The following is a 15,418-nucleotide window of genomic DNA, read 5'->3' as shown; positions in this document are numbered from 1 at the left end:
TCTGTGCCTGAGAGGATGTGGCACTAACTGAAGTCGATGCCGAGGCGTTAGCTGCCATCCACCCGACAACGGCTTCAATTTGGTCTTCACGCAGCAGCGGTGCACGGCGCTCTCCGACAAAGCTGCGCATGAAGGACTGTTCCCTGCTGAAACTGAGTGACGACGAGTCACCGGCGCCCGCAGCAGGCACAGAATCACCACGTCCTCTCCCTGCTCCTCTCCCTGCTCCGCGCCCACGCCCACGTGCCTTACTCCCTGCCCTCTTCATCTTGGTTGACAGATAAAGATAAGCAGAAAAGTACTAAGGCCTTAGTGTGCTTATTCCTGTAATGCTCCTCCTAACAGGTGTAAGAAACACTAATGTTGTAAATTGTGGACTAAACTTTATTATTTTGCAAATGTGGCCTACACAAGTGTAAGTTGTGTTTGGTGAACTTAACCTTTTTTTTGGTGCAGATCGGGCTACAGAGCTAGTTTAAATCACACGGAGACCGTGCAGACAGCCGTAAACGGCGCTGCAAGGCCAAGAAACCCTCCTCTCGGTTATCCTATATAGTGTTTTTCCACTATTTAGCTGGATACGAGTGGAAAGACACTAATAGGAATTTTTTTTTTCAAATTTTAAACTGGCTGCACTATTTGAAAAAAAGGAAATTGTTTTTCAAGGTATGAGGCAGTAACGCACCCTGAGCTGAATCCAACCGGCTATGGCTGCACACAGACTACAGGGCGAGCTGCGCTCACACAGAGACCGTGCAGACAGCCGTAAACGGCGCTGCAAGGCCAAAAAACCCTCCTCTAGGTTATCCTATATAGTGTTTTTCCACTATTTAGCTGGATACGAGTGGAAAGACACTAATAGGAATTTTTTTTTTCAAATTTTAAACAGGCTGCACTATTTGAAAAAAAGGAAAATTTTTCTCAAGGTATGAGCCAGTAACGAACCCTGAGCTGAATCCAACCGGCTATGGCTGCACACAGACTACAGGGCGAGCTGGGCTCACACGGAGACCGTGCAGACAGCCGTAAACGGCGCTGCAAGGCCAAAAAACCCTCCTCTCGGTTATCCTATATAGTGTTTTTCCACTATTTAGCTGGATATGAGTGGAAAGACACTAATAGGAATTTTTTTTTTCAAATTTTAAACAGGCTGCACTATTTGAAAAAAAGGAAAATTTTTCTCAAGGTATGAGCCAGTAACGAACCCTGAGCTGAATCCAACCGGCTATGGCTGCACACAGACTACAGGGCGAGCTGGGCTCACACGGAGACCGTGCAGACAGCCGTAAACGGCGCTGCAAGGCCCAAAAACCCCCCTCTAGGTTATCCTATGTAGTGTTTTTCCACAATAGAGCTGGAGACTGGTGGAAAAACACTAATAGGAAATTTGAGAAAAAATGTGCAGCAGGCTGCACTAAGAGCAAAAAAGAACAACTGTGTGAGGCAGTGTGAACCCCCCCTGAGCTGAATACAACCGGGTATATGGCTGCACACAGACTACAGAGTGAGCTGCACACACACACACACACAGAGACCTTGCAGAACGCTGTTAAAACAGCGCTGCAAGGCAAGAGCAAGGTGAACAGTGAAGAACACACAGCGTTTTGCTAAATTAGCCTTTGGAAAGGAAAATAAAGCAATTAGCTAGCTCGACTGGCCCTCAGTTAGAACACAGCGTCCTGTCCCTAACTGAAATCACAGCAGAGTGAGCGCAAAATGGCGGCAGCGCTTTTTTATAGTGCAGAGTGACATCATTTCAGCAGCCAATCCCAGCCTTGCCAGTACTTACATGCCCACCATGCTAAACAGGATGTGCCCACACTTTCATTCATTCCTCATTGGCTGCTGCGTTCAATTTGAATTCTGGGAACTTCCGATTCCGGTATCCGATACGCGGGAAGTATCGGAATTCAGTATCGGAATTCCGATACCGCAAATATCGGCCGATACCCGATACTTGCGGTATCGGAATGCTCAACACTACTGGGGATTTATTATGATGGAATATAGGCTGAACTGGATGGACAAATGTCTTTTTTCGGCCTTACTAACTATGTTACTATGTTACTATGTTACTATCTACAGGGATTCAGACACACGATCCCATGATCTACAGGGATTCAGACACACGATCCTGCAAACTACAGGGATTCTGAGCGATCTACAGGGATTCGGACACACGATCCCGCGATCTACAGGGATTCCGACTGATTTACAGGGATTTGGCACACGATCCCAAAATCTACAGGGATTCCGAGCGATCTACAGGGATTCTGACACACAATCCTGTGTTCTACAGGGATTCTGACACACAATGCTGTGTTCTACAGGGATTCTGACACACAATGCTGTGTTCTACAGGGATTCCGAGTGATCCACAGGGATTCGGACACACAATCTCATGATCTAAAGGGATTCTGAGCAATCTACAGGGATTCAGACACACGATCCTGCGAACTACAGGGATTCCGAGCGACCTACAGGGATTCAGAGCGATCTACAGGAATTCAGACACACGATCCCGCGATCCACAGGGATTCCGAGCGATGTACAGAGATTCAGTCTGTCACAATATTGTATGAAATATCATATAAGTTTAGTTTCTCTGCCAGCACATATAGGGTGGGCTTTGACCCCCCTTCACTCTGTGTTTAGCTTGCCTTGTCAATGTATGTGGGGAAGTTTTATTGAAGAAAGGTATTTACGACTGGCATAGCTGGAGTGGAAAGTTGTACTAGCTAAAACCGGTCTGATTCCCTTCTGTAAATTCAAGAAGTCCTTTGTTCCATTCTTGTAAGATATTGGGCTAACGATTTAGGCTAGAGAAAGGAAAAATACATATTCTTTACGTCCATCGGCGGATCTGTCAACCGCTGTAAACATGAGCTTCTAACTCCATCAGGTAAAAAGTAGGGATTTCTCTGTAAATATTTATCCCAGATAGGACATATTTGATCTCATTAGAATGCCAATGTTAATACGAGATGAATGCTGGGTTTGTTATGACTATGACATGTTCTGTAGCGGAGTTACAGGCATTAGACAAATTTAGGTTAAATTTAGTTAAACTGAAGAGGTAGGAGGGTCTGGAAAAACCAGCCCTTTCTGTGATGTCATCAGGTTGAGCTATAAGTCTGTCTGTCTGCTGGAGCCTATGTGAGTCTGTCTTGAAGAGCTGTTCCTAACCAGTGTCCTCATGCACTGGGACATTTGGGGAGCTCTGCCCACCAGCATGGTTTTGCCTGATATGAACTGAGAACATGTGAGTTGTACCTTTTCTTATTTAATCCCTGTTTATTTTATAATTTACCTTGTACATAGTTTTCAATTGTCTCATATTGTAACATCTTTTTATAAACACTGCCTTAATTTTAACGGAGTAAAATATATAAATTACTAGTTTTCGTTCTTCCTGCTCTAAAACGTACCTGAAGGGAATTAAGCTACTGTTTTTGGGTTAGCTTCGGACCCGTTTAATCGAAGCTGGTGGCAGCATACGTTTGTACTGGGTAGTTGGGAGTCGTTATAGCGACGGCGTCGTTGATAATTATTGTTCCTGCCTGAGTGGGAGTATTTATGTCGCCTCGCTGCAGCGTGCCCAATAGCTAGTACATAGCAGGCAGCCTTTCTGGCGACTATATACCCTAGGTGCAGTACCTAGTCTGACCTGAGAGTAAGGGGGGCGCCAGAGAGCTGCAAGTTGCAAGTGGAACTGAAAGTAGGATATACATAAATCCCTGCAGTTCGTGGTATATTGAGCAGTGGGATACCTAAAATAAGCCCCTGCTGTAAACTAAGAGGTCAATAGCCTTGTGTGTGTTTTTTCATCACATTGTAGCAGTGGAGAGATAACCAAGATAAGCCCCTTGCACATGTGATAGCCGTCTGTTGGCCTAAAGTCACCCCGATCCGTGACGTAAGGATGATGGTCACGGTGTGAATCGTGACAAATTGTTGGCAGCGGTGGGATTTCTTAGAGCATTAGTCATTTGGTTTGAGTGATCACTCCTGTCACTAAAAACTTGCAAAGTTCTTGTGAGAACTCTGCGCAAATAAGTTTGGAGAACGAACTCAGTGTTTATTAGTCCTGAGACAATTGTGTGTACTGGTAATTATCCTTTTACCTTCTCTTTGTTTTTCTGTCCTATCTTTTATTTGGCAACCATGGTTGTGCTGGGAGAAACCTTTTTTAAGCAGCAGACCAGAGACACCATTACTGCCTTATGCAGCTCACAGGACATTGACTTTGCAGGCAAAAACAAAGCCCAACTGGTCGCAGATCTGGTGCAATGGGAAGCCGCTCTAGACCAAGCCAGGCCCCAGAGCCCAGTGGCTGCAGAAGCCAGCACAAGCGAACATGGTGCTGCAGCAGAGATCCATCCATTGAATGCCGGCCCTATTAGCATTAAGGGCGAATTGGACCCCCACCTGCTGGCGGTCTTGGAACTACTCCCCGCCGATGACCATGATGGACGTTGTCAGCTTATCCAGCAACACCAGGAGAGAGCCGAGCAGTAAGCTGAGCGGGAGTACCAGCTGAAGTTAGCCCGACTGCAAATGCAGGGGTCGTCCCAGTCCAGCCGTGAGCCCAGCAGCGCTCAGATACCGAAGCCCCGGCCCGATCACTTTCCTGTCATGGAAAAGGACAGGGACTTGGACACTTTTCTGCGGGTCTTTGAGAAAGCCTGCAGACAGTACCAGCTGCCTACAGATGAATGGGCACAATACCTGACACCAGGGCTGAGAGGCAAAGCTCTGGAGGCGTTTGCTGCCCTCCCTCAAGAACAAGATGGTGACTGAGGCCATCAAGCAGGCCCTGGTAACAAAGTACCAGCTTACACCTGAGGTGTACCGTAGAAAGTCCCGGACCCTCCAACGTGGCCCACACGACCGTTACAGTGATGTGGTGCATGGACTAGGGACCCACTTTGACCAGTGGACCCAAGGACTGTCAGTGACCACCTTTGCACAGCTGTGAGACCTGATGATCAAAGACCAGTTCTTACATCTTTGCCTAGCTGAGGTGCGACAGTTCGTGATGGACAGAGAACCCAAAGACGTGACGAAGGCAGCGCAGATTGCCGATGCCTATGAGGCCAACCGTAGATCGGAAGTGCGGAAGCCAGTCACCACCAGCTGGAGAGGGGGTAAGCCTGCAACCAACGCCAGTACCCCTGCCAGCCAGCACACCAGAGGTCCTGTCCCCGTGGCCAACAGCACCAGACCTACCACCGACCCCCGCCAGTGTTTCTTCTGCAAGCGGACTAGTCATATCAGTCCCGACTGTCCAGACAAGCCGAACACCCCAGCCAAGGCCCCAGGGCCTAATGCGGGAGTTCTTGTGGTGGGTGGTGTGGTTGGGAGGGTGTGTGACAACGTACAGCACGTCACTGTGGGAGGCCATGTTGCTACAGGCCTCAAGGACACGGGGGCTGAACGAGCCCTCATCCGACCCGAACTGGCGGCCCCTGAAGAAATCATTCCGGGGAAAACCCCAACTGTCACTGGGATTGGGGGCATCAGCTGTCCCTTACCAATGGACCGGGTTTTTATTGATTGGGGTGCCGGGAGCGGGGTGAAGGAAGTGGGGCTGTCTGATAATTTGTCCACTGATGTTTTGTTGGGGACTGATTTGGGGAGGATGGTTGCATACTACATCCCTGACACCCCTCCCCAATCTACTAATAAGGGTAACGTTAACCCTGATGATGATGATGATGATGGGAAATCGCATGTGTTACCTGACCATGCTTTATCTTGTAATGATGCATCTAATAACCATTTTTTTCCTAGGATTGATGGTGAAAATGTTGTACCTGTGCCAACTGAACCTGATAATGATTTTTTTGTGAAGGTTAATGTGTCCATAGGTACAGGCGTGCCCAGCCACATCGCTCTGCGGAGTGAGACGGCTGAGGAACCCCTAACAGGGGCAAGTGTCGGTGCTACAGGAAATGGGGAGATGCATGGGAACCGTGAGCAAGGTGACGCCATGAAGGTGACCAGCGCCACCGAGGAAGGTAACTGGCCCATAAGTAGCAATGCTCCCGAGGTAATGGGGGTGGATGCGGAGGTAGAGCCCATAGCAGCGCCGGCTGATGGGCCTGTAGAAACCCCCGGGGAGACAGCCTACGTAGCTGCTGTCACCCGCAGTCAGAGTGCCCGGAACGCAGATAACTGTCAGCCTTCCGGACCCTCCTCAGTCATCACTGTGACTGAACCAGAGGTGGACCCAGAGCAGGTCCAAGAGGGTTCCCGTGGGGAAGGGACCCTGCCGTCACTTCTGGCTTCCCCTAGCCAGGAGTTTCAGGCCGCTCTGCACACAGATGCGAGCCTAGAGAGTTTGGGAAAACTCGCCGAGACGCCCTCCTCCGAGACTGATAAGGAGAGGGTGTTCTGGGAACGAGGAAGGTTGTACCGGGAGACAGTACCCGGAGAATCGCAAAAGGAGTGGTTGAGGGAAAGACAGCTGGTCGTCCCGCAGCAATTCCGGGGTGAGTTGTTACGGATTGCCCATGAGATCCCGCTCCCTGGACACTTGGGTATCAGCAAAACTAAGGCCCGGCTGTCTCAACACTTCTATTGGCCTAAGATGGGGACAGATGTGTCAAACTACTGCCGCTCCTGTATCACCTGTCAAAGAGTGGGGAAGCCGGGCCTGCTCTTAAGGCTCCCCTGATCCCTTTGCCAGTGATAGAGGAGCCTTTCCAGAGGATCGCGGTGGACATTGTGGGCCCGCTGGCCGTCTCCAGCAGCTCTGGAAAGCAATACATCCTTACTGTGGTAGACTACGCTACCCGGTACCCAGAGGCAGTAGCTCTGTCGTCAACTAGGGCAGATAAGGTGGCGGATGCCCTGTTGGCCATCTTTTCATGTGTAGGATTTCCCAGGGAAATGCTTACTGATCAAGGGACCCAATTTATGTCTCGCCTAATGGAGGCTCTCTGTAAGAGAATGCAGGTGAAGCACCTGGAATCGAGTGCTTATCACCCACAGACCAATGGCTTGTGTGAACGCTTCAATGGTACCCTCAAACAGATGCTACGCATGCTGGTTGAGACTCAAGGGCGCGACTGGGAGCGGTACCTCCCACACCTGCTATTCGCTTACAGAGAGGTTCCGCAGGCCTCGACGGGGTTCTCCCCCTTCGAGCTCCTGTACGGCAGGATGTCTACGTTCTTTTTTATCTAAGTGGTGAAAAAAAATTCCAAACTTTGCTAAAGAAAGAAAAAAAATTGCGCCATTTTCTGATACCATTTTTTGTGATCTGGGGTTGGGTGAGGGCTTATTTTTTGCGTGCCGAGCTGACGTTTTTAATAACACCATATCGGTGCAGATACGTTATTTTGATCGCCCATTATTGCAATGTTGCGGCAACCAAAAAAAACGTAATTCTGACGTTTTTACTTTTTTTCTCGCTACGCTGTTTAGCGATCAGGTTAATGCTTTTTTATTGATAGAACAGGGGAATTCTGAAACCGGTGATACTAAACATCTGTATTTGAAAAATAGGAGAGCGTGAGTCTTCGTATATTAAAAATAATACTATTTATTAATACCAATAACATAATAAAGAACTCAATACAATTTTAATAAATATTACATTCGTAAGGATAAAAGTGTGATACTGAAAGGTGAAAATATTGAGTGGCCGCTAACCTGGACCCATATGATGCAGCACAAGGAACAATGTCCGAGTGGACATGTATCTATAGCAATTTGATTGTAACAAGGGAAAGTCAAACTCTTAGCCCACATATAGTGGGACAGTAAAAAAATATTAAAGTGATCCCAGTCAATTTGTATGGCTAAACTAGGCTAAAAAAAGCTGCATATAAACCATAATGGAGCGCTGCACCAAAGAAACATGAGCATAAAGTGAGTAAAGGGTTAATTACTCATAGTAATAGTATCTCCGGTCCAGTCCATGGGGCGACCACTCCCCCCGACGCGCGTTTCGCAAGCGTGACTGTCGCTTCCTCAAGGGGGCATTGCTGTGCCGACAGAGGTGTCCACATTCACCCAGGAATTCAGTCATCAGACTTAGAGAGATATTCACACAGGTCAGGGACCCATCAGACTGAGACCACCCTGACGATGGTTGATGGGCACATAATATTTGGCCAAATTTTATGCTAAGCATCTCATATTTTTTCCTTATCCTCCAAAGCCATATTGCTATTCAAATTTCACATATTCCAAATTGACATGCTTTAGCACAGGGGTCCCCAACTCCAGTCCTCAAGGCCCACCAACATGTCATGTTTTCAGGATTTCCTTAGTCTTGCCCAGGTAATAATTGCATCACCTGTGCAATGCAAAGGAAATCCTGAAAACATGACCTGTTGGTGGGCCTTGAGGACTGGAGTTGGGGACCCCTGCTTTAGCATGTATAACATGATGGCGGTGGCATTCTTACGTCATCAAGGGGGACAAAAGCATCCTACACTACAACACCTGGCCAAGAAGAGCTTCAGATGGGCAGAAAAGAAGGTCCTATCCGTCTCTGCAGTACACCTGGAAGGATCCAGGAATCAGGTGGCAGACTTCCTAAGTAGGCAGAAGTTATCCCCCATGGAGTGGGTGCTGAACGAGGGAGTGTTCAGTGTGCTGTGTCAATGCTGTGGAATGCCACAAGTGGATTTGTTCGCAGCCAGAGAGAATGCGAAGGTCAGAAGATTGTTCTCCCTAAACCCCTACACGGTTCAGCAGGTGTCACACTGTTCCAACCATGGGGAGAAGGGCTGTCCTATGCTTTTTCCCCCCCTTCCTCTGGTTCCGAGAGTGCTGAGGAAAGTGCAGGAGGAAAGGGCGAAGATCATCCTGGTGGTGCCCTTCTGGCCAAAGAGGAATTGGATCCTTCTGATGAGGAGAATGGCGGAAGAATACTCCATCCTCCTTCCAAGGAGAAAAGACCTCCTCCACCAGGACCCAGTTCTCCACCACAATCCAGACAGTCTTCAACTCTCAGCATGGATCTTGAGAGGCAGGTCCTAAAGTTAAAGGGGTTGTCTGATGAAGTAATATCTACCCTTCAAGCAAGCGGGAAACCTGTGGCCTCTGCTATATATAATAAAACCTGGAAGCGCTTCTGCATTTATTGTGGAGAATGGATAGCTAGGTTCTCTAAAGCTTAGAGGATAAAGCCTTCTGTGAGGAAGCCCGCCCCACTTTGGAATCTAAACCTGGTGCTAAACGCACTTTGCAAACATCCATAAGATCCAGCGAAGGATATGGACATAAGCAGGCTCTCGTTTAAAACTGCTTTCCTGGTAGCAATCACATTAGCCAAAAGATTAGTGGAATTACAGGCTCTATCTCGTCAGGGCCGACTGGTCTTGATGCTTGACCCAGCGTTCTTAACCAAAGTAGTATCCACCCCGATCATTGAACCAGGAAGTTGTTCTCCCCTCCTTCTGCCAGCACCCGAGGAACCCGTAGGAGCAATCCTTTCATTGCCTAGATGTTAGGGAGATGGTTCTCCAATACCTAGGAGCAACTAGGGACTGGAGACAGGTCACAAACTTGTTTGTGCAATATGGGGGTGCAAATAGTGGTAAGTGGCAAAACCCACAATAGCTAGGTGGATCAGGTCCACAATTGGTCCAGCCTACGAGGCTGAAGGAAGATCTTCCGAGGAGACTCTTAGGGCCTTTTTGACAAGGGCCATGTCTACTTCATGGGCAGAGAGGTGGGGCTTCAGTGGATCATATATGTAGAGCCGCAACATGGTCGAGTTTAAATACTTTCTCGAGACATTATAAACTAGATGTAGTCTTCGGGCAACTGGCCTTCGGTAGGAAGGTTCTTCATGCAGTGGTCCCACCGTAGATCATCATACTTTGGTATTCTCGATGGTGCTGTCAGGATTGGTGAACTGGAAAACCGTAATTAGACCTACCGGTAATTGTATTTCCAGGAATCCATCCTGGCAGCACTACTAGTTCCCTCCCTTCTTAGAGATGTCTAAATATGAAGTAACGTTTGTATAAAGAATAACTAATAAATTGATGTTGCATCCATCCAGATGTGGTACTTTGAAAAGACACTGAGGTGGGGTGAAGATGGGAAGGTCCTTTTAACCTCTTGTTATTTCCTGTTCCAGTGAGGATAAGGACGACTATCATGGTGAGGTGAAAATGGATTCCTGGAAATAAAGTTACCGGTAGGTCTAATTAAGGTTTTTGTAAATTATGTTGTAAAAAGGAGTTACCTTTTAACCCTTATAACGTCCTAACAAAAAATGTTTTAAATATTGTGCTGATGTAAAGTAGACGCGTGGGAAATGTTATTTATTCACTATTTTGAGTGACAAAGCTATGATTTAAGGGCATAAAAATTCTAGGTTTGAAAATTGCTAAATGTTAACATTTTTTGTCAAACTTCCGAAATTTTCACAAATAAACTTAAGTCATATGGAATAAATGTTTCCACTATCATGAAGTACAATATGTCAGGAGAAAAGTCTCCAAATCAGTGGGATCCGGTGAAACTCCAGAGTTATGACCACATAAAGTGACACTGGTCAGAATTAAAAAATGAGGGCCAGTCCTAAAGGGGTTAAAAAGCAGCCTGTGCCTCATTACCTGTCGGTGTGGAAGGAGAAGATGGAGATAGTGAGAGACCAACAGAACTTTCCTCCGCAGCTGAGCTGTGATACCAGCCTGAACTGAATTTTACATTGCTTCTCAGAGAACTGCCGCTTGTTTCTGCGTGGATATTTCTGAATCTAGATGAATCTTCCTATTTCATTAAAGACCCGCTACCATAGAGAATGCACTCGTACAATATGATCCTGTAGATCATGCTATCATGTGTGTGAATCTCCGTAGATCGCGTCATCATGTGTGTGAGCCTCCGTAGATCACGACCACGTACAGTTAGGTTCATATATATTTGGACAGAGACATTTTTCTAATTTTGGTTATAGACCTGTTTTTGAAGGGACCAAAAGTAATTGGACAATTGACTCCAATGCTATTGCATGGACAGGTGTGGGCAATCCCTTCGTTATGTCATTCCCAATTAAGCAGATAAAAGGCCTGGAGTTGATTTGAGGTGCGGTGCTGCATTTGGAAGGTTTTGCTGTGAAGTAAACATGCAGTAAAGGAGCTCTCCATACAGGTGAAACAAGCCATCCTTAAGCTGCGAAAACAGAAAAACCATCCGAGAAATTGCTACAATATTAGGAGTGGCAAAATCTACATCCTGAGAAAGAAAGAAAGCACTGGTGAACTCATCAATGCAAAAAGACCTGGGCGCCCACAGACGACAACAGTGGTGGATGATCGCAGAATAATCTCCATGGTGAAGAGAAACCCCTTCACAACAGCCGACCAAGTGACCAACACTCTCCAGGAGGTCGGCGTATCAATATCCAAATCTACCATAAAGAGAAGACTTCATGAAAGTAACTACAGAGGGTTCACTGCACGGTGCAGCCACTCATAAGCATCAAGAAGAAAAAGGCGAAAAAACATCTAAAAAAGCCGCACAGTTCTGGAAGAACATTCTATGGACAGATGAAACCAAGATCAACCTCTACCACAATGATGGAAAGAGAAAAGTATGGTGAAGGCGCGGTCCAGCTCATGATCCAAAGCATACCACATCATCTGTAACACCCGGCGGAGGCAGTGTGATGGCGCGGGCATGCATAAACCCGGCGGAGGCAGAGTGATGGCGCGGGCATGCATAAACCCGGCGGAGGCAGTGTGATGGCGCGGGCATGCATAAACCCGGCGGAGGCAGTGTGATGGCGCGGGCATGCATAAACCCGGCGGAGGCAGTGTGATGGCGCAGGCATGCATGGCTGCCAGTGGCACTGGGTCACTAGTGTTTATTGATGATGTGACACAGGACACAGGAATGAATTCTGAGGTCTTCAGAGCCGCCATACTGTGTGCTCAGATCCAGCCAAATGCAGCCAAACTGATTGGTCGTCGTTTCATACTACAGATGGACAATGACCCAAAACATAAAGCCAAAGCAACCCAGGAGTTTATTAAAGCAAAGAAGTGGAATATTCTTGAATGGCCAAGTCAGTCACCTGATCTCAACCCAATTGAGCAGCATTTCACTTGTTAAAGACTAAACTTCAGACAGAAAGGCCACAAACAACCAGCAACTGAAAACCACCACAGTGAAGGCCTGGAAGAGCATCAAAAAGGAGGAAACACGGCGTCTGGTGGTGGCCATGAGCTCAAGACTTCAGGCAGTCATTGCCATCAAAGGGTTTTCAACCAAGTACTAAAAATGAACATTTTATTTACAATTATTGAATCTGTCCAATTACTTTTGGTCCCTTTATAAACAGGGTGGCACATGTTAAGGAGCTGAAACTCGGGGGGCGTGGCCTAGCGAGGGATGTGAGCGGACGTGCGGCTGATCTCTCTCTCCGCACCACTCTGAAAAATTACTTTTGAAGGCGCCGTCGAACGCCGAAAACCGGCCAGAGAGACCCCGCAGGTCCCCGGCGAGGGGGAGAAAGCACCGCTGATAACGAGCGGTGAGGAGCGGAGATGCCGCGCCGCAAGCAGTCGGCGCCCGCAGACTAAGCGAAAATCCAAGATGGCGCCGTGGCTGAGGAGGAGGCGGCCAGAGCCAGCGCTTCATACCACCGGAGGCTGGAGGTAATAGCCCGGCTGGAGCGATTTGCCCGTACAGAGGAGGGGGGAGCCCTGCTGCTGGGTCCAGAAGGACTCGATGAGGAGGAAGCCCTGATGAGGCAGAAAGGTGGAGGGGAAGTCAGGGCCAGTGAAGTGGAGGTGCAACGTTCCCCAGGGAGGGCGCAGGGAGTGCACAGTGCAGAAAATGTGACACCTGCTGATAGCCCTGTGCAGACCAATGATTCTAATGATGCGCAGCAGCCATGTATGGGGGAACCAACACTGCAGGACATTTTCTCTGTCGTTATACACTGCAAATCTGCTTTGGCCGCGTTGAACCTAAGGGTGGATGATCTCACAGTTGAAATGAAGTCACTTAACTCTGCTATGCGCAAAGTGGAAAAAAGAGTGGAGGTGGTGGAGGAGCGTGTGGGCAGTGTGGAGGATCAGACAAACGAACTATTAAAAAGAGAAAAGAAATATATCCAACGAATCGCGGAGTTAGAATTTAAGACAGATGATCTGGAAAATCGATCCCGGAGAAACAATTTAAGAATAGTCGGGGTGCCGGAGAAGGTGGAGGGAAACAACCCCACTGAATATATTGAGGCATGGCTTAAGAACTCGGTGGGAGGAGCAGACCTTACCAACCATTTCTCGGTGGAGAGGGCTCATCGGGTCCCCACTCGTCCTCTGCCGCCTGGCTCTGCCCCTCGAGCTATATTGGCAAAAATTTTGGACTACCGGGATCGGGAAACTCTACTGAGGAAGGCTAGGCTGAGTGATGGCCTGAGCATAAACGGAAATCGGATCTCCATTTATCCGGACTACTCGGCATCGGTGCAGAAACTTAGAATGAAGTTTGGTGAAGTCAAGCGGCGGCTCCGTGAACTGGACCTAAAATACTCAATGCTCTACCCAGCTAAGCTCAGGGTGGTGGTGATGGATCGTGTTCAATTTTTTCAAAGTCCGGAGGAGGCGACGCAATGGCTGGACACCAACGCCAAGAAAATTGGCACTGATAGGAACCGTTGAGACTGATTCAGAGGATTTATAGCTCTACTGGATCTGCCTCTCTTTGGGGGAGGGGTTCTGTTTGAAAGTTACTGTTGAAGTTGGTCTAATTACACCTAATGGTTACAGCATTGTGTTCAGCGGCGCAATGAATAGTTCATATTGGTCGCGGTGGGAGGGGGAGAGATGGACGGTAAAGGACCTAGCTCTAGGGTATACTAAGTGCCCTCAATTCTCATATAGAGAAAGAAAGTTCGGAGTATCTGAGTTATTTTGAATTTCAGATGGGGAAGGTTGGTTTAGTTGTTGGGGTGGGGGGGAGGAGGGCATTGGGGGAGACCTGGGAGAGATGATTCTCATCTTATATCTTTCTTTAAGGAAATGGGAGGGAATGTTAATATTATAAGCTGGAATGTTAGGGGGCTAGCGGACGCCACTAAGCGTGCGGCAGTATTCCAGTACCTATTGAAACAGAGGCCCTCGGTGATATGCCTGCAAGAAACTCATTTAGTTGAGGAAAAAGTTGATATGTTACAGAAAAAATGGGTGCGCAGGGCGTATCACTCGACGTTCTCTAATTATGCAAGGGGGGTGTCTGTTTTGATCCATACAAGTACTCCATTTGAGGAAATTGAAGTAAAAATTGATAAGGATGGTCAGTATGTTTTTTTAGTGTGCAAAATTTTTAACCGTTTGATTTGCATTGTTTCACTATATATACCCCCGCCGTATTCTGGCAAGAAAATTCAAGAGATTTTGGAGCATATGAGGGGGTGAGTCGGGGTTCCCTTTCTGGTGGTGGGAGATGTGAACAACATTGCTGACGATCATTGGGATAAGAGTAATCACGCTCCGCTACGCGGGGATGGGAACGGCACTCCTTTCGGGAACTATCTTAGAGAAATAGGCTGGATTGACTTATGGCGGGTTCGCAATACTAACACATATTCTTATTCTTGTTACTCGACCACGTACGGTTCTATGTCTCGGATCGATGTCGCCTTGGGTAATGATGGGATGAACGAATTACTAAGTGGGGTGGAATATAATCCCAGGATTCTATCAGATCATAGCCCGGTGCGGGTCTCATTAAAGCTATCAGAACAAGTTGGGTCACGGAAGATGGGATGGAAGGTTCACCCCTCCTGGCTACAACTCCTGGACATGGAAAGTGTGGGGGCAGAGATAGAGGAGTTTTTTAAGATTAATGAGGGTAGTGCGGAATGCCATGTAGTATGGGACACTATGAAGGCGTATTTGAGAGGTATTTTGTTTCGGGACATTTCACGACAAGACTAGGACTAGAACACAGGATCAAGCGGTCCTGGAGGAACTGAAGGCAGCTGAGGCGGCATTGGGGGCCCATTGCACTAGGGAGTCTCAGAGTCGGATGAGGAAGGCTCAACAGGAGGTCAATCAATTGTATCTGAGAAAGGCGGAGAGATTGCGGGCTTTTCAAAGAGCATCTTTCTATTCGGAGGGGGAAAAGGTGGGGCATTTACTTTCGGTAGTGGCGTCCGCACAAAGGGATTCCTCGCACGTCTACTCCATTAAGAGGGAGGATGGAACATTGGCTATTCGGGGGGAGCAGATTCTGGAAGTGTTTAGGAAATTCTACGATAAATTATATACTTCTAGTGTGGAGAGGGGGGCTGAGGACATGACGGGCTACTTGGAGAGAATTGACCTGCCTAGGTTGAGCAGAGAAGAATGTGAGTTGTTGGAGGAGCCAATTGGAGAGGAAGAATTGGGGGCCGCTTTGGCGGGTGTGGCTGGGGGTAAGGCTCCGGGGGCGG

This window comes from Ranitomeya imitator, chromosome 9 (assembly GCF_032444005.1).
Source record: "Ranitomeya imitator isolate aRanImi1 chromosome 9, aRanImi1.pri, whole genome shotgun sequence".
In the NCBI taxonomy this organism is placed as follows: Eukaryota; Metazoa; Chordata; class Amphibia; order Anura; family Dendrobatidae; genus Ranitomeya; species Ranitomeya imitator.
This window is presented reverse-complemented; position numbering follows the sequence as displayed.